Source organism: Rhinatrema bivittatum, chromosome 6, assembly GCF_901001135.1.
Source record: "Rhinatrema bivittatum chromosome 6, aRhiBiv1.1, whole genome shotgun sequence".
NCBI classification, from domain to species: Eukaryota; Metazoa; Chordata; class Amphibia; order Gymnophiona; family Rhinatrematidae; genus Rhinatrema; species Rhinatrema bivittatum.
This window is the reverse complement of record NC_042620.1, coordinates 211,455,007-211,480,024: the sequence shown is the minus strand read 5'-3', so window position 1 is coordinate 211,480,024 and position 25,018 is coordinate 211,455,007. Positions and strand designations below refer to the sequence as shown.

At 42.0% G+C, this 25,018-nt stretch overlaps 1 long non-coding RNA gene across 3 annotated transcripts in view; it reads right to left on the bottom strand.

Moving 5' to 3' along the window:
• Positions 1-17,267: 17,267 nt before the first annotated feature.
• The window catches only part of LOC115093262, a 201,592-nt gene continuing 193,841 nt past the window's right edge, over positions 17,268-25,018 (bottom strand). For all 3 annotated transcript variants that reach the window (XR_003857255.1, XR_003857256.1, XR_003857254.1), the window contains one exon: positions 17,268-17,398. This is a non-coding gene — a long non-coding RNA (uncharacterized LOC115093262). The remainder of the gene's footprint in view (positions 17,399-25,018) is intronic.

Genomic DNA, 25,018 nt, shown 5'->3' with positions numbered 1-25,018 from the left:
CTATTTTGGTCACCTTCCTCTGGACCCTTCCATCCTGTCTCTATCCTCTTTGAAATAAGATCCCCAGAACTGAAGACAGTGTTCCAGGTGAGACCTCACCAAGGACCTGTACAAATGCAATATCGCCTTCTTTTTCCTGCTGGTTATTCCTCTCTTTCTGCCTCCTAACATCTTTCTGTCTTTAGCTGCCACCTTATTACATTATTTCACTGTCTTCATATTGCCAGACACAGTCACCTCAAGGTCCCTCTCCTGGTCCATATACATCAGTCATTTGCCCGCCATCATATACAGCTCTTTTGGTTACACTTCTTGGCATTGAATCTCAGATGCCAAATCTTCAATCACTCTTCAAGTTTACTTAAATTGATTTTCATTCTCTCAACTCCTTCAGGTATGTCTATGTCCACTCTGTTGTAGATCTTAGTATCATCCGTAAAAAGACAAACTATTCTTTCTAACCCCTCCACAATGTTGCTCATGAAGCATCCCAAAATCGATGCTTGAGGTACTCTAACACTATTGTCTCTTCAGAGCAGGTTCCATTTACCATTTCACACACCGTCTCCTGTCAGTCAACCAGTTTGTAATCCACTCCACCACCTATGCGGGAACGTATAAAATCATAAATCTTTCAGAATTTTCATAAAAGATTCAAAAGGAGATTCTCCCACTAATTTGGGAAAATCCATAATTCACAATTGCTGTATTTTTGTTCATCTCCTACACTGTCCTGTTTCTTTCCTTATAATCAGTAGAGATGTGAATCATGAGATCGATCGTCTTAATGATCGATTTTGGCTGGGGGGGGAGGGAATCGGATCGTCGCAGTTTTGTTTTTTTTAAAATCATGTAAATCATGTAAAACCCACCCCGACCATTTAAAATAAATCCCCCCCCTCCCGAACCCCCCCCCCCAAATGTCTTAAATTACCTGGGGTCCAGTGGGGGGTCCCCGGTGTGATCTTCCACTCTCGGGCCACGGGTGCGTTAATAGAAATGGCGCCGGTGCTACCTTTGCCCTGTCATATGACAGGGCAAAGCTAGCGCCGGCGCCATTTTGGTTCCTGTCCCCCGACATCACGAGCGCAGAAGATCGCTCCCGGACCCCCGCTGGACCCCCAGGGACTTTTGGCCAGCTTGGGGGGCCTCCTGACCCCCACAAGACTTGCCAAAAGTCCAGCGGGGGTCCGGGAATGACCTCCTGCACTCGAATCATATTGCCGTATTGGAAAATGGCGCCGGCCATACGGCCATACGGCCGGTGCCATTTTGCAATACGGCAATATGGCCATACGGAACCCCGCTGGACTTTTGGCAAGTCTTGTGGGGGTCATATGGGGGTCATATGACAGGGCAAAGGTAGCGCCGGCACCATTTCTATTAACACACCCATGGCCCGAGAGTGGAAGATCACACCGGGGACCCCCCACTGGACCCCAGGTAATTTAAGACATTTTGGGGGGGTTCGGGAGGGTGGGGGATTTATTTTAAAGGGTCGGGGTGGGTTTTAGTGTTGCTTTAGCGTTCCGGTTTTCCCCGCCCTCCCCCTTCCCCTCCCCCTAATTTACGATTTTTGACGATAAATTGGGGGAATTCCTATTGCATATCGCCTCTAATGATTTTTGACGATTTAAAATATATCGGACGATATTTTAAATCGTCAAAAAATGATTCACATCCCTAATAATCAGTTTATCAGACATTAGAACTGAGTTCAGAACTTGCCATGAGATTGCATCTTTGTTTCCAGACATACTGATGTCCATATTCAAAAGATTTGTCCAGCTAGCTATGGGAATCAACTGGACAAATTTGCGGGCTTAAAATATCCCCCCCCCCCCACCGCCTCCCCTGCTGAGCAGCTAAATTTTGTTTGAGCAGATCACCGCCCCTACAAAATTTACTCACATAAGAAGAGATGGAGCTGAGGCATTCCCACAGTTGCACTTTAACCCAAGAGCGTTGACTATCAGCTGTCTTTGGCTAAAGTCACAGCAGATGTCTGTCCTAAACTTAGCTGGATAACTTTATCCAGAGATATTCAGTGACAGGGTTAACTGAATAAGTGCTGCTGAATATCCTGCTTATTAACACCTACATGCTTTTCTGCCTTCCGAACCTTCCTTTCTGCTTGCTAAAATGACAAAAATGGTACCTACAATACTGTATTTGATGGATACAGTGCTCCAATATGCTGAAAATTATGAGTTGGTCTTAAAAATTCTTATTAGTTCTTATATTGTGCTTTCTCCTTTGCTTCATTCAAAGTGGATTACAATAAACAGATGCATTATTAAAACAATAAAACAACACAATTAAACAAATACATTAGAGCAAGATATACACACAACAGAGCCACATATTAGATTAGCTTTAACTGTACATCAGCTTGAAAATATAGTTTGCAAAATCATTTTTATTAGCGCCTTATTATTTTCTAACATGTTTTATGTAGTTATTAGTTTTAGGCTCAATTTTTTAGAAACTTATTTCTAATGGGAATGCAAAGGTATATTATGAAATGTAAAAAAAAAATCTTTTTTATGGATCTAAAATGGGTCTAAAATGTTTTCATCTTTTAACTGAAGACAAATTAAAAAGAAACTGCAATGGTATTCTCTTATAGTGGAGACTAATTTGCTTTCTTTAAATGTTTTGCTATTATCAAGTCAATAGAGTGTCTAGAAAGATAAATTTTGTGACCTCAATTATGCTAAATTGTGTTAACAAAGAATGTTTTTTCATTTAAATAACTCACACCTCTTACTGGAAAACTGTTTCTAGCAACATGAAGCACTAACAATGATTTTCTGTTCATAGTTGTTTATTTCATTGTGACATAACTAACTGCAAACAAGTGTGAAATAATCACCAAACTTTCAGGAGATTTTACATGAATAGGACTATGTCAAATAGTATAAATAAAGTTCACTGCAAAAGTACTAGGATTCCACTTCTTATTTTTGGTTTACACTAAAAGTCTCATTTTCTAGACTGGTTTCTCTAAGCGGTGCCAATGCCAATTGGATTCACTTTATTCACAAATATATTGAGTCCAATAAAAAAAAAGACCTCCAACTTATTTGTTACCTGTTATAATTAGTGAGGTTTGGGTGGACTCGGACACTGTGGCAGCTGACCACGCCCATGGGGGGAAGTCCTGTGAGGGGCCACAGGTCAGGCTCAGCTTAGGACACACAAACACAGAGACTGATCTTTTATTAGACAAAGTGATGAAGCCACCAGAGGTGGCAGTGGTGAGCAGCAGAAGTAGCACAGCTGGGCTAGTATCCCTCAGGTGCCGGAACAGCGACTCCTCTGATAGTAGTGCTGTAGTGGAAAGAACTGAGAATAATGAGTACAGTGGAATATGCACAAGCCCCAGTATGGAGAACTCCAGGATAGGGAGAGCAGGCCTTCAAGGAGCGAGTACCTGATCCCTGAGAGCTGAGAGGCTTGAAGGTAATGTACTCACACAGTGGTTCCACATAGGAGATGGCACTAGGGCTGGAACGGAGGCAGGCCCTCGCGGAACGAGTACCTGGTTACAGGGAACAGCTCTGAGGTGAAGATGTCAGTACTCACTGGTGTTGAAGATAGTGAATCCTTCCAGGCAGAAGAGAAGGTAGGAGCAGGTAGCAAGTCAGGGAACATGGGCCCTCGAGGGAGTACCGGTTTCCTGATAGAGATCTGAAAAGCAAGTGAGGCCCCTGAGGAGCGGGTACCCCATTAGCGTTAAGAGTCCAGTGGAAGATTGGAGGCAGAGTAGCTGGGTATGGAGAGCGAATCCCATCCATAAGAAATCCCCTTGCTAACTCAAAGGCTAGCAAACATTGTAGGCTTTAAATATCCGGGCAGCATGACGTCATCACAGGGGAACACCCCTGAGGTTCGCGCCAAGTAGGAATAAGAGTGAGGGCCGCGCGGCGCACTCACCCTAAGGTATGAGCAGAGCATGGCGAGAGGCAGCGCCCAAGCCAGTCCGGGGACACCGGAGAAGATGGCAAGCAGACGCCGTGGCAGCCAGGCGTCCATCCACAGCAAGAGGAGATACAAAGAAAGAAAGGTAGGCGGAGTGAAGCCGTTGGAAAGGGACGGTTGCAACAGTACCCCCCTTCAAAGCGCGGCCTCCTCTACAGGTACCAGGTTTTGGTTTCCAAGGATGCGAAAGATTAAACTGATGGAGCATCTCTTTGTCAAGGATATTAGCCAGAGGATCCCAAGAATTTTCTTCGGGGCCAAAACCTTCCCATGAGAGAAGGTATTCCCAGGTTTTGCCTCATTTGCGGACATCAAGAATGGCTTCGACCTTGTATTCTAGGTCATCTTCTGCGTTGATAGAAGATGGTTCCTGAGATTTGGAAGAGAATTCACTGATGATGAGTAGTTTCAGAAGTGAAACATGAAAAGCGTTATGGATGTTCAATCCAGATGGTAACGTCAGACTGTAGGTAACATTGCCAAGACGTCGGAAATGGTACAACGTAGAGAGGATCAAATCAAGAGGAGGGTAACTTCAGTCTAAGGTGCTTAGTGGATAGCCAGACTTTGTCACCAGGTTGAAAGACAGGTGCTTTGGAATGATGAGCATCATAAAACCTTTTGGCTTGATCACTCGCTTTGAGTAGCATTGCTTTCGTCTGAGTCCATAATTGATGAATTTCTTCAGCAGTGGATTGAGCTGCTGGGGATGTCACTGAGAGCTTCAGTGGAAGTGGTGGTGGTGGTAAATGTCCATATACCACTTCACATGGTGTTAATCCAGTTGATGTTGCTGGATGAGAATTAATGGCAAATTCAGCCCATGGTAACTGTTCAGTCCAGTTATTCTGACGGCAACTCACATAGGCCCAAATGAACTGTTTCAGGGTCATATTCATCCGTTCTGTCTGGCCATTAGATTGAGGATGATAGGCAGATGTATAATCTAGAGAGATGTCGAAGAGTTTGCACAGGGCCTTCCAGAATCTTACCGTGAACTGTGATCCTCAATCCAAGACTATGTGCTTCGGTAGGCCATGGAGGCAAAAGAGATGGACTATGAAGAGCTTTGCAAGTTCCGAGGCTGAGGGTAAGTCAGGCAGTGCCATGAAGTGGGCCATCTTGCTGAAGCAGTCGACTGTGACCCAGATGGTATTCATACCTCCAGAAAGGGGTAAATCAACTACAAAATCAGTAGCAATATGCATCCAGGGCTGTTCCGGAGCTAGAAGCGGTTGCAGCAATCCCCACGGTTGGCCAGAAGTAGGTTTGTGTTTGGCACAAGATGCCACATAGGAGAGTGTATCTTCCTTGATAGTTGGTCACCAATAATGCTTCTGTAGCTTCAGCAGGGTATAACATTGACCAGGATGGCCAGCCAGCTTGGAATCGTGTGCCCAATAGAGCACTTTCTTTCTGAGATGCTTTGGCATGATGGTCTTACCAGTGGGCACAGAAGGGCTAAGACTACTTTCTTCGGGTTGATTATGTGCTGCGGCTCTTCTGGAATATCCTCCAAGAGAAAGGAGTGTGATAGGGCATCAGCTCTGGTATTCTTGTCTCCGGGGTGATATTTGAGCATGAAGTCAAAGCGGTTGAAACATAAGGACCATCTAGCTTGTCTATGGTTAAGACGTTGCGCATGGCGGAGATACTCTATATTCTTATGGTCCATAAGCACGGTAATTTGATGTTGAGTGCCTTCAAGCCAAGGCCACCATTCTTCAAATGCCAACTTAATAGCCAGGAGCTCTTTGTCACCGATCCCATAATTCTTCTCTGCCGGAGAGAAACATTATGAGAAGAAAGAGCAGGGACGTAAGGACTTGGAATCTCCAGTCTGGCTCAGAACAGCCCCCATACCGACGTCAGAGGCGTTGACTTCTACGATGAATGGCTTGTTGGGGTCCAGATGATGTAGGCATGGTTCCATGGAAAAGGCAGTCTAAATCTTTGAGCACAGAAATGGCCTCCGCTGACCATTTAGAAGCATTGGCCCCTTTCCGTGTCATAGCAGTCAAGGGCACTGTTAAAGAAGAATAGTTCTTTTAAAGCTTCTATAGTAATTGGTGAACCCCAAAAATCATCTCTTGGCCTACGGGCTGGTAGGTTAGGACCAATTCTTGATACTTTCTAATTTTTGGGATCCATCTGGAAGCCATCTTTAGACACAATGTAGCCAAGAAAAGGCATGGAGTCTTTATGTTGGGATCCACTAGATTCCACCTATCTGATAATGCAGAAGTTAGTAGGGATGTGAATCGTTTTTCAACGATTAAAATTATCGTCCGATAATGTTTATATCGTCTTAAATCGTTATAGAACACGATACAATAGAAATTCTAACGATTTATCGTTAAAAATCGTTAAATCGTGTTAGTGCGCACTAACTCGAGTTAGTGCGCACTAACTCCCCGTTAGTGCGCACTAACTCGATTTAGTGCGCACTAACTGAAAATGATACAAATAAACACTTTCCAGGTCACTGAAGGTCAGTTAGGAATGAATATGTGTTCCTATTGGCTGGCTGCCCTCTTATCTATTGATGTTACCAAGGTTACCACTGAGGTGATGGTTGGGGGGATGGGAAATGGAACTGGAAACTAACGAACACCAACAGAAAATGAAACAAAGTGTTCACACTTCCCAGGTCAGTAAAGGTCACTTAGGAATGAATATGTATGTATGTATTCCTATTGGCTGGCTGTGCTCTTATCTATTGATGTTACCAAGGCTAATACTGAGGTAATGGTTGGGGGGATGTGAAATGGAAACAGTTGGAAGCTTGACAAAAAAAGTAATGTAATGATCAGCACTCACGTGACTAGAACTTGTTTGTTTATTATTTTTGTTAGCAGGCACCTGAAATGCTAGTGCATGTTGAATTTGCCCATCACTGTGCATTTTAGAAAGGTGGTCCTGGCTGGAACTGTACACAGTTCAAATATATGTAATTGATTGTTGGTAAGTGTATTTTTTAAGTAGCCACACTGGCACAAGTATGTTTACTTTTCCTCCTACTTAACTCACTAGCTCAGATTTGTAAGAAGGGCTTCTCTGCTTGTGTGTTGTTTTTTGTTTGGTGTGAGGAGAGCAGAAACATCAGATCTTTATTCAATCTACTACAGTCATCTCTTACAGTGCCCTATCCCTATTAATACCAGGAGTGTTGTGATCTTCCTGCACACAGTGCCCTAACCCTGATACCAGTCTGAGACAGCTCCCTCCCTGCATTACTAGTGAGAGGCTGGCTTCACAGACAGGGGGGAGCTGCCTGACCCTCACTCCTGACTTCCCCCATGTCCCAGCTAGTGAATGGTGTGTGGGTGAGGGGGGGGGGGAGGATGGTGAAGTCTGAGACAGCTCCCTCCCTGCATTACTAGTGAGAGGCTGGCTTCACAGACAGGGGGGAGCTGCCTGACCCTCACTCCTCCGGGGTATTGTGATCTTCCTGCACACAGTGCCCTATCCCTGATACCAGGGGTGTTGTGATCTTCCTGCATGCAGTGCCCTATCCCTATTAATACCAGGAGTGTTGTGATCTTCCTGCATGCAGTGCCCTATCCCTGATACCGGGATGTGTGCAAGAAGATCACAACACCCCCGGTATCAGGAATAGGGCACTGTGTGCAGGAAGATCACAACACCCCCAGTATCAGGAATAGGGCACTGTGTGCAGGAAGATCACAACACCCCTGGTATTAGGGATAGGGCACTGTGTGCAGGAAGATCACAACACTCCTGGTATTAATAGGGATAGGGCACTGTGTGCAGGAAGATCACAATACCCCTGGTATCAGGGTTAGGGCACAAGTTCTAGTCACATTGACTGATCACATTACTTGTTTTGTCAAGCTACCAACTGTTTCCATTTCCCATCCCCCATATACTGTCAGTAGGAAGCTTGGTAACATGAATAAATAAGAGGGCAGCCAATAGGAATACATATTCATTCCTAAACTGACCTTAACTGACCTGAAAAGTGTCAAATTGTATCATTTTCAGTTAGTGCGCACTAACTCCCAGTTAGTGCGCACTAACTCCCGTTAGTGCGCACTAACTCGAGTTAGTGCGCACTAATCGGAAAAAACGATTTTTAATGATTTTTTAACTAAAAAATCGTGCCTAAGACGATTTTCTTGCCCTGCCACACGATTTCTATCATTAAGACGATATGGAAAACGATTCACATCCCTAGAAGTTAGTGAAGTAGCAGACACCTCTTAAGGATCTGTCTCTGGAAACATAGAAAGGTGCAAATAACCTCCTGGGGCATTCTGAAGTTCTTCAAGGAAGCCACAGAGGATCTGAGTTCTAGAAGCCCCACCCTAAACGGGGTCATCCCCATAGAAATATTCTGGATGAAAACTTAGATTTTCCATGATCAAGAGGAATGGAAGCAGAGGTGTTGCAGTTTGTGAATTCCTTGCAGCAGAAGGTGCAAGTGAGACTGAAATCTCAGAAAGAAAAATAATACTTAAATGCTTGGAACATTTTCTGATCCATGGATGTAAGGGAGTCTCATCTTCACGTCCATCATCTTACCTACATGAAAGAGATAATGGCAGCTAGGATGAGTGAACAGGAATACCATATGCACTGCAGGGTTACACTGGCACAGTTGGGATATAGGGCAGGAAAGAGTGGCCACCCCAGAGAGTAGTGTAGATATAAGCAGCACCCTATTAGCTAGCACTTCCTCCCCACCTCATCATGCGAAATTCATGCAATCCCCACAAAATCATTTCTTCTGAAATAGGCCATATCTAAAGCAGTTGACAAGAGAGACCCTTGTCCCACTCTAACAAAGGAGAACCCAGCACAGATGTGCTGGCATATTGAGCACACTAGTCTATTTTCTGGCCAGAGCTGGCCAAGGTGGTTCAGCATTATCTTTTCTGCCCATCAACAGCGTTCCCAGCGAATGGTCTTATCAATGGCAGAAGGCATCATGAGCTCTCATTGTTCATGGCTGGTGCCAGAACTGAAGAACAAGCTGGTCTTTTTGAAAATCAATCTGCCTTTGCTGGGCTTTCCAGAATTTTCAGCAAGTGTTAAAATAACTAAAATTACCTTGGAGGTCTTGCTTCTACTCTGCCTAGCTGCCATACCCTTGATGTACCACCTTAGAGGTCTTGCTTCCACTCTGTCTAGTTGCCATTCACTACATGTACCACATTGAGAAGTTCTTCTGCCAATCTGCCTACATGCCATGTCCTTGATGTACAATTTTGGGGACCTTTCTACCAATCTTCCTAGTTGCAATGCCCCTAATATTCCACTTTGTGGGTCTTTCTGGAACTCTGACTAGCTGCCATGCCCCAGATATACTATCTTGGGGGTCTTTCAGACACTTGGCCAACCTCTAATGCCCCAGATTTACCACCTTATGAGTTATGATGCCTCTGTGTTTTTTTGCTGCTTGGACCACAATCTAGTTTTCCAACCCTTCTTCTTTTATACTGGGGTATTTTGTAACACAAAATGAAAATCTGAAAAAAGAATTAAAAATACAAGTTTTTCCTCCAACTTCAACTCTTTTCTGGTTCTCCAACTTACATTCCAGTGGGAACACTGAGAGGAGAGGATCACCTTGCTGGTGGCTGAAAGGAATCAGTAAATCTTTGCTTGGGACATTGTCTTTTTCAAAAGTATTGGGGCAAAGTTAACTATTTGGGAATATTATTTAGTGTGTTTGTGTGTTTGTGCTTTTAATAGTAAGGCAGCGAATAAACAAATTACTGTATTTTTAAATGGTCAGTCAGTAAGGCAGCTAGTAAGCAGAACTGAGTGTTTGTATTAAAAAAAAAAAAAAGTAGCCAGAAGCTAGAAATAAGCTAGGAGCAGTGTATACCTAAGTAAAAAGGTTGAAACGTTCAGTTCAGTTACTCACTTTGGAAAGGTGTTGAGGTAGTGTGATTTGGTTTGATTAGGTACCAACATTTGATAATCAAGAGAGCAGTGAGTCACTCTGGCTGACTAACTGAAGTCAGACTGTTTGGTTTCCCAACCCTCCCACCCCTCGCCCACCCACCCTTAGCTCATCCTTTAATTTATAGGCAGGTGCCACTTTCACAAAAAAACCCAAAAAACAACAAAATCTTTATTGAGAGTTTGATCAGTCCCTTGTAGGCCACTACCAGACATATAGTGAATTCACTAATACATATAAAGGACATTAATTAGATGCATTCCTACTCCTATAGCAATCTAAAACTTAACTAGGAACTGAAGAAAATTGAGATGAAGGCAGCAGCCCAGCAGCAAGAGGGGGGCTTCCCAGTCTTTTACATTGAGTGTTACATGTATGATTTTTTTACCCGCTGGTGAGAAGTTGTACATGTGCATGCGATGCAAAGAGCTCCTGGCTCTTAGAGAACAAGTCCGATCTCTGGAGGCTAGAGTGGCAGACTTGGAGGAGCTGAGGCAGACAGAGAGGTATATAGATGAGACCTTCAGGGACATAGTAGTCAAGTCCCAACTTCAGATTGGCAGCCCTGGTGCTGCCTTGGAGGAAGAAGGTTTCATGAGTGGAGGGCATCAACCTGGTGCAGCAGGAAAGGATCCTGTAGCAAGGACCTGCTCTCCATGTGATACATTGTCCTTTCACACTGAGGATATCTCCCCAAGGCCTACTGCCCAAGAGGGAAGGGTTAGGTCAGCCGTCATAGTTGGTGTTTCAATTATTAGGAATGTAGATAGCTGGGTGGCTGGTGGGCATGAGGATCGCCTGGTAACATGCCTACCTGGTGCAAAGGTGGCGGGCTTCACGCATCACCTAGATAGGATTTTAGACTGTGCTGGGGAGGGGCCGGCTGTCGTGGTACATGTGAGCACCAAAGACAGGAAAATGTGGAACGGAGGTTCTGGAAGCCAAATTTAGGCTCTTAGGTAGAAAGTTTAAATCCAGAACCTCCAGGGTAGCATTCTCCGAAATGCTCCCTGTTCCACGCGCAGGTCACCAGAGGCAGGCAGAGCTCCGTAGTCTCAATGTGTGGATGAGACGATGGTGCAAGGAAGAGGGATTCAGTTTTGTTAGGAACTGGGGAACCTTTTGGGGAAGGGGGAGTCTCTTCCGAAGGGATGGGCTCCACCTTAACCAGGGTAGAACCAGACTGCTGGCGCTAACCTTTAAAAAGGAGATAGAGCAGCTTTTAAACTAGAACAAAGGGGAAAGCAGACAGTCGCTCAGCAGCGCATGGTTCAGAGAGAGGTATCTTCAAAGAATACTAATGATGCATTAGAATTAGGGCATCCTGACAGTGAGTAGTCCAAGTGCCTGTAACTAAAAACTCACCTGAGCTAAAAAATTCTAACTTATCCCAATCAATTAAAAAGCAGAATGAAAATACAAACAAAAAACAAACTTTGAAATGTTTGTATGCTAATGCCAGAAGTCTAAGAAGTAAGATGGGAGAATTAGAATGTATAGCAATGAATGATAACATAGACTTAATTGGCATCTCAGAGACATGGTGGAAGGAGGACAACCAATGGGACAGTGATACACCAGGGTACAAATTATATCACAATGACAAAGAGGAGAACCCGGGAGAGGCGGTGTGGCGCTTTATGTCCGGGATGGCATAGAGTCCATCAGGAAAAACATCCGGCATGAGACTAAATGCAAAATTGAATCTTTATGGGTAGAGATCCCTTGTGTGTCGGGGAAGACTATTGTGATAGGAGTATACTACCATCCACCTGGTCAAGATGGTGAGACGGACAGTGAAATGCTAAGAGAAATTAGGGAAGCTAACCAAATTGGTAGTGTGATAATAATGGGAGACTTGGCTTCCAGAACCTTCCTCCCACATTTTCCTATGTCGTTGGTGCCCACATGTACCACGACAGCCGGCCCCTCCCCAGCACAGTCTAAAATCCTATCTAGGTGACGCGTGAAGTCCGCCACCTTCACACCAGGTAGGCATGTTACCAGGTGATCCTCACGGGTGTTATGATGGTCCTCTATACAAAGTAATATACATCAAACGCTGTACATTGAAATATTGCACATTGAAGAAAAAAACGGGATTTCATAACGTCTTAGAGTGAGATATTGTACCTCATTGTGTATCAAGATTAACTGTTATTTTCTGGTGTGAGACTTCAATTACGCCAATATTGACTGGGTAAATGTATCATCGGGACACGCTAGAGAGATAATGTTCCTGGATGGAATAAATGATAGCTTTATGGAGCAATCGATTCAGGAACTGACAAGAGAGGGAGCAATTTTAGATCTAATGTAGCCCGTTTTAACGGGCTTAACGGCTTGTATATTTATAAATGATCTGGAAAAAAATACGATGAGTGAGATAATCCAATTTGCAGATGACACAAAATTGTTCAGAGTAGTTAAATCACAAGCAGATTGTGTAAAATTGCAGGAAGACCTTGTGAGACTGGAAAATTGTGTATCAAAATGGCAGATGAAATTTAATGTGGATAAGTGAAAGGCGATGCATATAGGGAAAAATAACCCATGCTATAGTTACACAATATTAGGTTCCATATTAGGTGCCACAACCCAAGAAAGAGATCTAGGCGTCATAGTGGATAACATATTGAAATCATCGGTTCAGTGTGCTGCGGCAGTCAAAAAAGCAAACAGAATGTTGGGAATTAATAGAAAGGGAATGGTGAATAAAATGAAAATGTCATAATGCCTCTGTATCGCTCCATGGTGAGACCGCACCTTGAATATTTTGGACAATTCTGGTCGCCGCATCTCAAAAAATATATAATTGCGATGGAGAAGGTACAGAGAAGGGCTACCAAAATGATAAGGGGAATGGAACAGCTCCCCTTTGAGGAAAGACTAAAGAGGTTAGGACTTTTCAGCTTGGAGAAGAGACAGCTGAGGGGGGATATGATAGAGGTGTTTAAAATCATGAGAGGTCTAGAACGGGTAGATGTGAATCGGGGGCACTCCATGAAGTTAGCATGTGGCTCATTTAAAACTAATCGGAGAAATTTCTTTTTTACTCAACGCACAAACTCTGGAATTTGTTGCCAGAGGATATGAGTAGTGCAGTTAGTATAACTGTGTTTAAAAAAGGATTGGATAAGTTCTTGGAGGGGAAGTCCATTACCTGCTATTAATTAACTTGACTTAGAAAATAACCACTGCTATTACTAGCAACGGTAACATAGAATAGACTTAGTTTTTGGGTACTTGCCAGGTTCTTATGGCCTGGATTGGCCACTGTTGGAAACAGGATGCTTGGCTTGATGGCCCCTCTGTCTGACACCGTATGGCATGTTCTTATGTTCCTATGTTCTTAGTCTTGTTGTACTCGCTACAATCCTGGTCTATTTATATCACCCTGCTTCTTTATTGTTTATACTGGGGTGTTTTGTCCCCAAAGTAAAAATATGAAAAAATAATAAAAATACAAGTTTCTTCTCACATCCTCTTCTTTTCTGTTTACCACCTTGCTGTCTAAACCTGCCACTATTACTTTCCCACTTGTTCCTGGCTCTGTCATGGTGCCATGGTGAAAACCTCCCATTCCGGTTATCATTTTGGTGCTTTGTGGTTTCCTTGCTGCCATTGTTGGTGTTGCCTTTACTGCCTTGACTTTCTTATACAACTGTTTTTTTTTGTTTCCTTTCCCCATCTGACGTTTCCTTGGGGTTTTGATGCCTTTGTGCTTTTGTGATTTCCCACACTCTATGCTTTGAAAGCTTTGATGCCTTTATGCTGTTTGTGATTCCCTGCACTGTATTCCTTCAGGGCTTTGATGTCTCTGTACTGTTTGCAATTCCTTACAATTTACACCTTGGAGGTCTTGCTGACACTCTGCCTTGCTGCCATGCCTCTGAGGCTGCACCTTGGAGGTCTTGCTGACACTCTGCCTTGTTATGATGACCCCTTAGATATCTGTAACTCTGTCTTGCTTCCATGCTCCTGATGAACCACTTTTGGGGGGTCTTACTGACATACCTCAGACTCTACAACTTGCTACCGTTCTGTCTTGCTGCTATATATGACAGACTTTACACTCTGGGGTACTCTTTCCACTGTAGGTAACTGCTCTGCACTTCTTATGGTGTCATGTAGTCTTCATGCCACTGTTTGTACTGCTTTGCCCTTTGTCACTGCCTATATTGTATTTCTGCCATCTTTGCTGCTTTGCTCCTCTTCATGTCGTCTTTGGATATTCACGATACTCTTAGTACCACTTTACCCCTCTCATGCTACCTTTGGGGGTCTTGCCACTGTTACTGGTGCCCTTATTTGAAGCCTTGGATGTTCTTGGCACTCTTGATGATGCTTTTCTCCTTTGCAGGTGCATTGGAGAAATCCTACCACTGCCAGTATTCTTTTGCCCCTTTATGGTGCCTTTGGCTATTCGTTCCATTTTTGGTGCTGCTTTGCCACGTTCTTGGTGTCTTCTCTTTTCCCTTTCCCCACAAGTTTCCTTAACTTGATTAGAAAACACCAATTTTGAAGCTCAAAATATGCTGTGTTTCTATCCCCATTGACTTTAATGGGAAACATAAAAAAGAAATAATGGAAAAACATTTTTTCATTTGAAGCTAAAAAACAAATAGAGGTGACATACGAAACCAGTAAATAAACTAAAATGAAAACTTTGCCTCTGCATATCCCTAAAGTATAGTATTAAAATCATCAGGTCCTATCTTTACTAACATTGTCTTCATAGAGATAAATTCAAGGAAACATTTGCAAATAAGTAGACGTCTCTCACACAATCATCTCTCACACATGAGAAGTTGTAGAAATGCTCTGCTGCTTGTTTTGCAATTGCTGTATTTTCTTTGCAAATATAAAAGTTTAATCATATTCTTCAGATTATAATTAGAATGGATCTTTATGGGTTTTTCAATTTTGTTGAAGTGCTGCAAATTTTATTTTTTTTTTTAAAGGTCATGAAGCTATTAACTGAATTGGTGACCCATGACTTCCCTAAGAACTTAATCTTTGACCTGCTTACCAATAAATGAGCTAAACAAGGTTCAACTGTGAGTGCCATCGTGATGCAGTTTTGAAGAAACTGGAATATGAAACTAAAAATACCTAATGGAAGGTGTAGATAAGACAAACATACTTGTGAATCTATTCAGTAAAAGCATGAGTGTGTGTTTGGGGGAGGGCCTTAATTGGACAGGTAAATTTAGTGGAGTCTTTTGATTCTTTTATGAAGGTCTTTTGAGCCTTTTATCCAATGCTTGGAGAAATTTGCAAAATCTCAGCAGTCACTAAGTCAAACTACAAGAATCAAAAATTGTTTTTAATATAGTTCTAAATTTTTAATGATCCATCAAACAAGTTCACAATATGAACTTGGTCAGAGAAATTCAATTGGACCAACATTTTCAAAGATTGAAAACTAGATTCAAGCTGTCCCTGATGACATAAATGTGTTTTCAGCTCTCACTGTCAGGTTCCAAATCAGATTTCTTTAAGCTACAAAATTAACAGACCATAGATACCATATTTCTTGCTTCAAATAGTGCAAAATACAAAACTTCCAATTCTTTTTCTTAGCCAGCTCACATTAAAAATGCTTTACTGTAATAGTTACATAACTTCTAGAAAATTATTGTTCTTGTTTGTGTGTTTCAATTAGATTGTAAGCTCCATGATGCTTTTATGTATCTACAAGGTACTACGTATGTACTGTAGCACTTAGACAATGTTAATAGTAGTAGTCATAGCAGTAATAGTAGTGGTACATTCTCTCAGGGCACAGGGGCCAGGACAGGTTACTAGAACTCAGAGTCTGCCCTATGCTGCTAATAGGGCTCAAGACATATAAGTTCAGAAATAGTAGGTCGAAAACCATCAAAGTACTTAGAAGTTAATCAAGAGGTTACATGCAGATTAAGTACACAACCTATACTAGGAAGGACTGGAGGAACCCCCCCCCCAATAAATAAAACATTGATGGGAGAAAGCACCATCCTTATATACCATCAGTTTTTTGACTGACTTTGCTATGCTCCCTGGTATTAGTACTTACTTATGCCTTTTTTCAAGCTGTAAGGGTATCCACGGACCCTTTACTGGGTAAATATATGTCTCCACCAGAGAGATCATTTGATTACAATTAGAAGTGTAATTTAGAAACACAACTCAAAGTGTGGTGCCTGAGGTTTGGTAAGATTAATAAAAGCAAGAGCATGGAAGGTTCTAGGGATATCCTAGAGGTAGATTCAGGGCTCAAGGAGAGAGCTTCTGAGACTCAAGGAAGGAGTTTCTGGAGTTTCAAGAAGGTATCTGAGTAGGAGTCCTATCGAAGAAGAATACATTCCATACTTCTTCTTCTTCTGCTGGGCTTCATGTTTTCCAGTGTTTGAAGATGTTGGTGAGACACTTAGGAACAGTGTAAGTTTTAGCATGTCTGCAGCTGAGGAAGCTCTGCTAACCAAGAGAAAGTACAACAGGAGATTTTCCAGTGTTGTCTCACATCAAATATTAAAAGGAAAGCCTAGAGATTGAAGCTCCAATCATCTGGACAAGGTGTTCAACTCTGTTCTTTTTAGTAAGTTCAAGAGAGGAAGACTGTCACAGGGAGAAATCAGGTATCAACAAGGCAGTTCCAAAGACTACAAAATTTCTTTGGAGTATCCTGAAGGAGTGCTTGGTCATTATGGATATTGCAGAATATAAGATCTAATAAACAAATAAATAAACAAGAGGCCCTTGCATGCTTTTTGTATTGTATTGTATTGTATTGTATTTTTTGGATATAACTGGGAGAAAATGCATATTTTGACAGATCATCATTATTCAGTAAGCTCTTTTATTTTTGGAACAAGACAATCTGGTATAGAGTTGTTTTTTATTTTAATAACACAAGGAAGTTTTATTGCCTTATGCACCCTAAAGCTAGACTTCTCCTCAGTTGGTGAATCCCTAGGGAGCCCATAGGTTGCATGATTGACCAGCAGCTCCCAAATGTACCCCTCTCTCCAGGCCAGGATTGGAAGGGGGATTACTTTTTATTATTTGTGGCTTAGTACAAAAGAAATACATGAGCTGCCGTGTTTGTATGCAGTTAACTATTGTTAATGCTGAAATGTTGGTAGGGAGAACTTTTCTTATGGGGCAAGATGCAGTGGAAGACAGGAATGCCTTTATAAGTAATTTAGAATGTGAAATTATAAAACATTTTATCAAAGCAGACTTTCATGCTTATTCCAATGAAAACTGGACATGGACAGCTTTTGGTAGTAGAAGTATGGGAGTGTGATTATATAATTAGACTCCTGGAAAAAGAACTAATCCAGAGACATAAACTGAAGCCTTTTATGGTTTATTTATTACTGTATTTTATTTATTTCTTAACAATTGATTAACAACTTTTCTTCATGGTCATAGATGCATGTTGTTTAATATCTGCACTTTTGAGAATTTAATAAAACTCTGGTCTTCTTCAATCTGCAAATTATAAAAAAGTTAAAAATAATTTTCAATACATTTGAATAGTCATAAACATCTAAACATTTAAAGTGTGTTACTATAAGCACAAACAGCAAGGAAAGCTGTGGATCTTATTAAAACAATCTCCAGACTGATGAATACATAGTTAGGTTCATTTCGTTATTGCCATGCTATCTAAATGAAAATAAGTGTTTCCAAATATAGGACAAATCATGCATTAGAAATATACATCACCAAAAATGAGTTAACATAAAAATTTATTACAAGTAATATTTCATGTACTTTCATTAAATCAATTTTTTTTCACTAAAAAGGTGCTCAGTATAAAATAACATTCATATAAAAGTGGACAATAGAGCTCCTAATTCCAACACTTAGAACGAAAAATTCTTATTCATACAATAATTCAATGCGAACAATAAATAGCTTTTTACCCCTATAAGAAGATAGCCATTTAGACAACAAGAAGCCCTTGTTTTGCCACAAAGGCTACATCGGGGGATGTTCTTTAATCATCTATGTTGTCAATGAATAAAGTTTGTCACAAAAAGAATGTCTGAAGACCTATCTTCATGCAGGAGTATTCAATATTTATTTATTTATTTATTTATTTATTTATTTATGTATTTATTTATGACATTTAAAGCCTGCCAGTCCACAGATCTCAGCGGGTTATAATAAACATATATAGTATTAAAAGAAACATAACTCAATACAGAATTAAGCTTTAAATTTAAATAGACATGATAAAAACATGCATACAAGGTACAATAGCTTATTCTCAGCCACAGGTATCACAGTGGCCAAGCATGGAAGTTATGAAAAGGGTAAATTAGACTGGAAATTCAGAGGAAAACAGAAGCAATTTCAGAAGTTTTCTGAAGCACATTAGGTCATTTTCTGCCTTAAGGACATCTGGGAGTTCACTCCATAGTTGATAGACTTCATATGCTCACGACACTGGGCTAATCGGATCTTTTTAAAAATCAGGAACAACCAGTAGATCTTTTGATATGGATCATAAGGAATGGGTGAGGAAGTAGCTGACAGGTTTGAGAAAACCACTCAGAATTTTAAATCTAATGCGCCAGCATATGGGCAACCAGTGAGGCTCTGCTAGAGTTGGAGAGATGTGCACATGTAAAGGGATCCTAGAAACCAAACAGGCTGCAGAGTTCTGGATGGCCTGTAAGGCCTGCAATGTAGATTGTATAAAGTCCATCCAAATGATAGACAATGGTCTGCTGATGTTCCACAATGTAAGTAGCAAGGTTTTAATGAAATGGTGCTGATGTTCTATAACGTAAATAGCACAATTTCAATGATGGCAACATTGCACCAACATTGACCCTTAGATGCACATATATAACATAATAAAATATCTAACAAAGCATAAATATAAACATAAGACCTTGACTTGCATGAGTTTCAATATTCCATGATATCTGTTCCAAGAAGTAGTCTTCATTAATAATATTTACTCTCATACTTTTGAAATGACTTCCCTTCCCCAGGGCACAAAATTCCATTGAACTTCATTGATCCTAATCCAGAAGCAGATCCTAGTTAGTGAATATTATCAATGAATAATGCCCATTATAGCAGAGATGACAAGCTGAAGGAGATAGAAGGAGAATGTGTGAGAGGCAAATGGAGATTGAGGGAGTACACTTGTACCCCCAGAAGCCTCTGAGTTTCTTCCATACTTCAAGAACAGCAAGAAAAACACAGGCCCAGAAACAGATGAAAAAGACCTGTAAACCTGAACACAAAAATAAATGAGAGAAGGATGTCTGGTGGTGGGAGAGTTTTAATTGGCACAAACTCTTATCAGAAGAGTGGGGATGAGAAGGAGGAGGCAAAGCACGAGGAAGAAAACAAAGAGATGGGTGAAAGAGAAAAAAAAACAATACTGGCTTGCCAGCTCCACTGCAAACTTCAAGAAGACAATATGGATAGGACAATGGATTCTCTTCCTTAGCCTATTGAAGAGGATTATAGATAATAAGAAGTGAGAGGAGTACAGATAAACTTCATAGTAGCAGAGGAAGTGAGAGAATGGGAGGTAGAGAGGTGATGAGGGGAAGGAATAAAATATGGAGAGAAAAGTGAAAAAGGAGCAGAGAGAAGAAAAGCACATTAAGAACATAAGAACATAAGAACATAAGAAAATGCCATACTGGGTCAGACCAAGGGTCCATCAAGCCCAGCATCCTGTTTCCAACAGTGGCCAATCCAGGCCATAAGAACCTGGCAAGTACCCAAAAACTAAGTCTATTCCATGTAACCATTGCTAATGGCAGTGGCTATTCTCTAAGGGGCGGATTTTAAAAGGAGCGCGAATAGCCTACTTTTGTTTGCGCTCCAGGCGCAAACAAAAGTACGCTGGATTTTAGTAGATACGCGCGGAGCCGCGCATATCTGCTAAAAACCTGGATCGGCGCGCGCAAGGCTATGGATTTTGTATAGCCGGCGCGCGCCGAGCCGCGCAGCCTACCCCCGTTCCCACCAAGGCCGCTCCGAAATCGGAGCGGCCTTGGAGGGAATCCTCTAACGCCCTCCCCTCACCTTCCCCTCCCTTCCTCTACCTAACCCACCCGCCCGGCCCTGTCTACACCTCCCCCTTACCTTTCTCCGGGGATTTACGCCTCCCGGAGGGAGGCGTAAATCCCCGTGCGCGAGCGGGCCTCCTGCGCGCCGGGCAGCGACCTGGGGGCGGGTATGGAGGGTGCGGCCACGCCCCCGGACCGCCCCGGGCCGTAGCCACGCCCCCATACCCGCCCCCAAAACGCTGCCGGCACGCCCCCGAAACGCCGCGACGACCGGGCCCGCCCCCCGACACGCCCCGACACGCCCCCCTCGGAGAACCCCGGGACTTACGCGAGTCCCGGGGCTCTGCGCGCGCCGGTAGGCCTATGTAAAATAGGCTTCCCGGCGCGCAGGGCCCTGCTCGCCTAAATCCGCCCGGTTTTGGGCGGATTTAGGCGAGCAGGGCTCTTAAAATCCGCCCCTAAGTGAACTTAATAGCAGGTAATGGACTTCTCCTCCAAGAACTTATCCAATCCTTTTTTAAACACAGCTATACTAACTGCACGAACCACATTCTCTGGCAACAAATTCCAGAGTTTAATTGTGCGTTGAGTAAAAAAGAACTTTCTCCAATTCGTTTTAAATGTGCCCCATGCTAACTTCATGGAGTGTCCCCTAGTCTTTCTACTATCTGAAAGAGTAAATAACCGATTCACATCTACCCGTTCTAGACCTCTCATGATTTTAAACACCTCTATCATATCCCCCCTCAGTCGTCTCTTCTCCAAGCTAAAAAGTCCTAACCTCTTTAGTCTTTCCTCATAGGGGAGTTGTTCCATTCCCCTTATCATTTTGGTAGCCCTTCTCTGTACCTTCTCCATCGCAATTATATCTTTTTTGAGATGCGGCGACCAGAATTGTACACAGTATTCAAGGTGCGGTCTCACCATGGAGCGATACAGAGGCATTATGACATTTTCCGTTTTATTCATCGTTCCTTTTCTAATAATTCCCAACATTCTGTTTGCTTTTTTGACTGCCGCAGCACACTGAACCGACGATTTCAATGTGTTATCCACTATGACACCTAGATCTCTTTCTTGGGTTTTAGCACCTAATATGGAACCCAACATCGTGTAATTATAGCATGGGTTATTTTTCCCTATATGCATCACCTTGCACTTATCCACATTAAACATTCATTTGAATAAGAGAGAGAGAGCAAATCAGATGGAGAAAAGCCAGAGTTGGACAATGATATACCCGGCGCGCACACATGTATGCCCGATTTTATAACTTGCATGTGAAGGTGCGCGCAAGTTATAAAATTGGGGGTCAGTGCATGCAAGGGGGTGCACGCCAATGCCCGCGAGCTTCCCCCGTTCTCTTCCCCCTAACCTAACCTTCCCACCCCTTCCCCTAACCTTTGCCCCCCTAGCCCTATTCTAACCTCCCCAAAATTTTTATCAAACCTTTTGCGCCTGCTCAGAGGCAGGTACAGGTTGAATGCATCAGTAGCCTGCCGGCACGCGATCCTCCGACACAGTGGCAATTTTCCGCTGTCATTTACGCGCTGGATTTACGCGCGTAGAGCTTTTAAAATCTGGCTCTAAATGTTTAACTGCAGAGAAGGCCCCTTTGAAAATGTCACACTATCCCCCATCTGCAGGGAAAAAGAACAACGCTCAGAGACAGGGCTTTCTCTGCAGCAGGACCTACCTTGTGGAACTCCATCCCACCAGAACTGAGACAGGAACCCTGCCTTCCTACATTCAGAAAAAGACTCAAAACCTGGTTATTTATGAAAGCCTTTCCAGACACAAATTGAACTTTCTCTCAACCAAATCAACTAAGACCTCCCCTCAGGGTAAACATAAACTCTAACAACTCCATAATGTTATTTCTCATTAAATGAGCAGGTTTTTTATGTTGCTTTTATTATATACGGTACATTATATACGGTATATTATATATACGGTATGTTATATATTATATATTATATTTTATTATATTATATAAATTTATTATATACGGTATATTACCTTGTTACTCTTTTTATCACATTGTTAATTTTCTATCGCTTTCCTTACTTTCCAAGTTACTTTATGTCCCTGTTTTATTGTAACTGCTATTTCTTCTTATATCACATGTTAATGTTCTAAGTTTTTCTCCTCTTGTCACACCCTGTTAATTGTAAACCGACATGATGCGACTCCCATCGCGAATGCCGGTATATAAAAAATTAAAATAAATAAATAAATAAATAAACAATGCTGGAAAGGGAGATTCATAGAGTACGAACAGGCAGGGTTTTCATTAACTCCTTATGTGCACTTCCCAGTAGGGAGATGGTGAAGATGAGAACAGTGTTGGAATTCAAAAGGGCATGGGATAAACACTACAGATCCCTATAGGCTAGAGGATGGAAATGAAAAAATGGGGTAACCTATGTTAACTTTAAGTGCAAAACCTCTCTGCATGGGGGTAACTTGCACAGAACGGCAGTTACTATTACTCTTAACAGAAGGCAAGGGGTAATCTGCACAGAGCAGCAGTCACTACCACCTTTATCAGAAAGCATGATCGTAACTAGGGATGTGGATCATTTTTGTGATAAATTGAAATTTCGTACGATATTTCTTAATTTGTCATTTATCGGCACAGCCGATAAACGATCACATTTCCCATGATTTTTCGGAAAAAATTGTTTTTCGGTTTAGCGCGCACTAACTGGAGTTAGCGTGCACTATCTCCCGTTAGTGCGTTCTACCTTCCGATAGTGCACGCTAACACAAATCCGTTAGTGCGCGCTAAACCGAAAAATGATTTTTTCCGAAAAATCATTGGGAAATGTGATTGTTTATCGGCTAACGGAAGTTAGCGCACACTAAGGAGAGTTAGTGTGCTATAGCTCCTGTTAGTGCACGCTAACACAAACCCGTTAGCGCACACTAACTCCCATTAGTGCACGCTAAACCGAAAATGATTCTATGCAAAAAGAAAAATGCCGATCTGCGGAAATACGAACTTTTCCCATGGCTGCACGAAACCAAAAGCGGAAACGATTGGGCACCTGATGCACAGCTTTAGTGGTAACCTGCCTGGAGCAGCAGTTACTACCCTTAACAGAAAGCACAAGTGCCACTTACTACCAAAAGCAACTTGCTGAGCAGACTAGATAGACCTTCTGATCTTTGTCTACTGTCATTTACTATGTTACTATGTGACTATCTGCAAATTCTACAGGTACATGTTTCCCCTGCTCCCACTCCACAGGGAGTTTCCCTTGGAAAATCAACTTGCAAACCTGTGGATAATGTGTGCCCTTTGGTCTGCAAGCTGTGTGGGGATTCTGAAAATTGGCTTTTAAGTTAGAATACAAAGATACTGAGGAGTATATATGAGTATATGAGCATAACAGGGGATGTGTATTATAATCAGTTTGGGACGCTAAATACAATTTGTAACACCAGCAAGTATGTTAGTTTAAAATCCTACTTACCATATGAAATAGCACCAGCTTCACTGATTTAAATTTCAATATTTCTAGTTGGGTTTTTTTTTATAATAACCATTTACATTTCTATGATAATCAATGATAATATATTCCCTCATACAGTGGCATTAGCATTTAAAACTTGATATCTGAGGTTGGCTGAATGGCCAATTGGTAGCACTGTGTTTTGTTTTGTGGGTGATCAAAATTCAGTTGTGGATCCTGTCCCCTGATCCTTAGGCTGGCTGGATTGCTTCAGAGTCAGCATCTATAGACCCTAGGAATGAAAGGAACCTGGCTGTCACTGCACAGAGATATCTTCAGACCAGAACATAGTATACACTACAGACTCTGAAGGCAGCCACAGTCCCTGACTCTTGGAGGACTATTGTTAATGCCAGACTGAGAGGAGAGGGGTAAGGACATAAGAGAGGAAAACCACCAGCAGGCTTGTGAATGAAGGTGCGTCAAATGCCCATTAAGAAGCAGCTGAAAGTTGCTCATGAAAGAGAGAGAATCATTTTTAAAAATCTCAGTTTCAGAAAGCTGTCAATACCCCTAGTTTAGGAAGTCAACAGGTTAAAAGAATTGTAACTAAAATAAGCACAAATTCTGTATTATATTTTGGTGCAAATCTATCATTCATATTTCATACTATGAAATGGAGGAAGGGAAATGAAGGAATAAGGGGATAAGGGAATGGAAAATTACAGGAAAGAAGAAATGGAAAGTGGTGAGGGAGGTGAGTGCATGAGAAGGAAGAATGACAGAGAGGGAAAGTGAAAGAACTGATGCAGAGATGGGCAGTGGGAGAACTGGAAGGTAGGTTTAGACAGATGGGAGAGAAAGAGAAATGCTTTGGGGGAGGATCCACTAAAAGTGTGAATGTTCACCTTTTTTGTTCACTCACCCAATGTTGCTTGTGGTTCAACCCTCAGGCACAAAATCCTAAAACTTCTGCGAGTCCCAAATACATGAGTTTTGGATGCTTGTTTACTTACCAGTGGAAAATGCTGCAAATGGCGTGTCACACACTATATCCCGATACAGTGCACGATATTCAGGATAAGGTGCACTATTTTGGTATTCAGCCAGCAAATGTGTGCATTCACAAGTAGTAAAACTCTGTGCAGGCTCACAAAATTGTATTCAAATTCAAAATTATTGAACTGCAGTGATGCAATGTCATGCAAAGAAGCCCATTTTTTATGGATTTAGTAAAAACCTGCATGGGTAAAAGGCTTTGCAGTCTGGTTTTTGCAAAAAAGGTAACTATAGCTCCTTTAGGTGAAGTTATCTTTTTGCAAATTTTTTTGCTGGCAATTTCATGTGACATTTTGCCGATTCCCTGCAATACATTCCATGGGTTAGTACATGACCTTCTTTGTAAGAAAAGCTTAAAACTTGTTTTATGCCAACAGCAGAGCTGATCACTATCACCATATGGATATGTGACATTCACTCTCACTGGTTTTTGTTATTTTTATGTTGTTCTATTGACAATCTAATTTACTTTTTTGCTTGGCAGTTTCCTCTTACTTTGTTGATCTTCCAGAAAAATCAGAATCAGTTTCTATTGGGCTAAGGTGCCT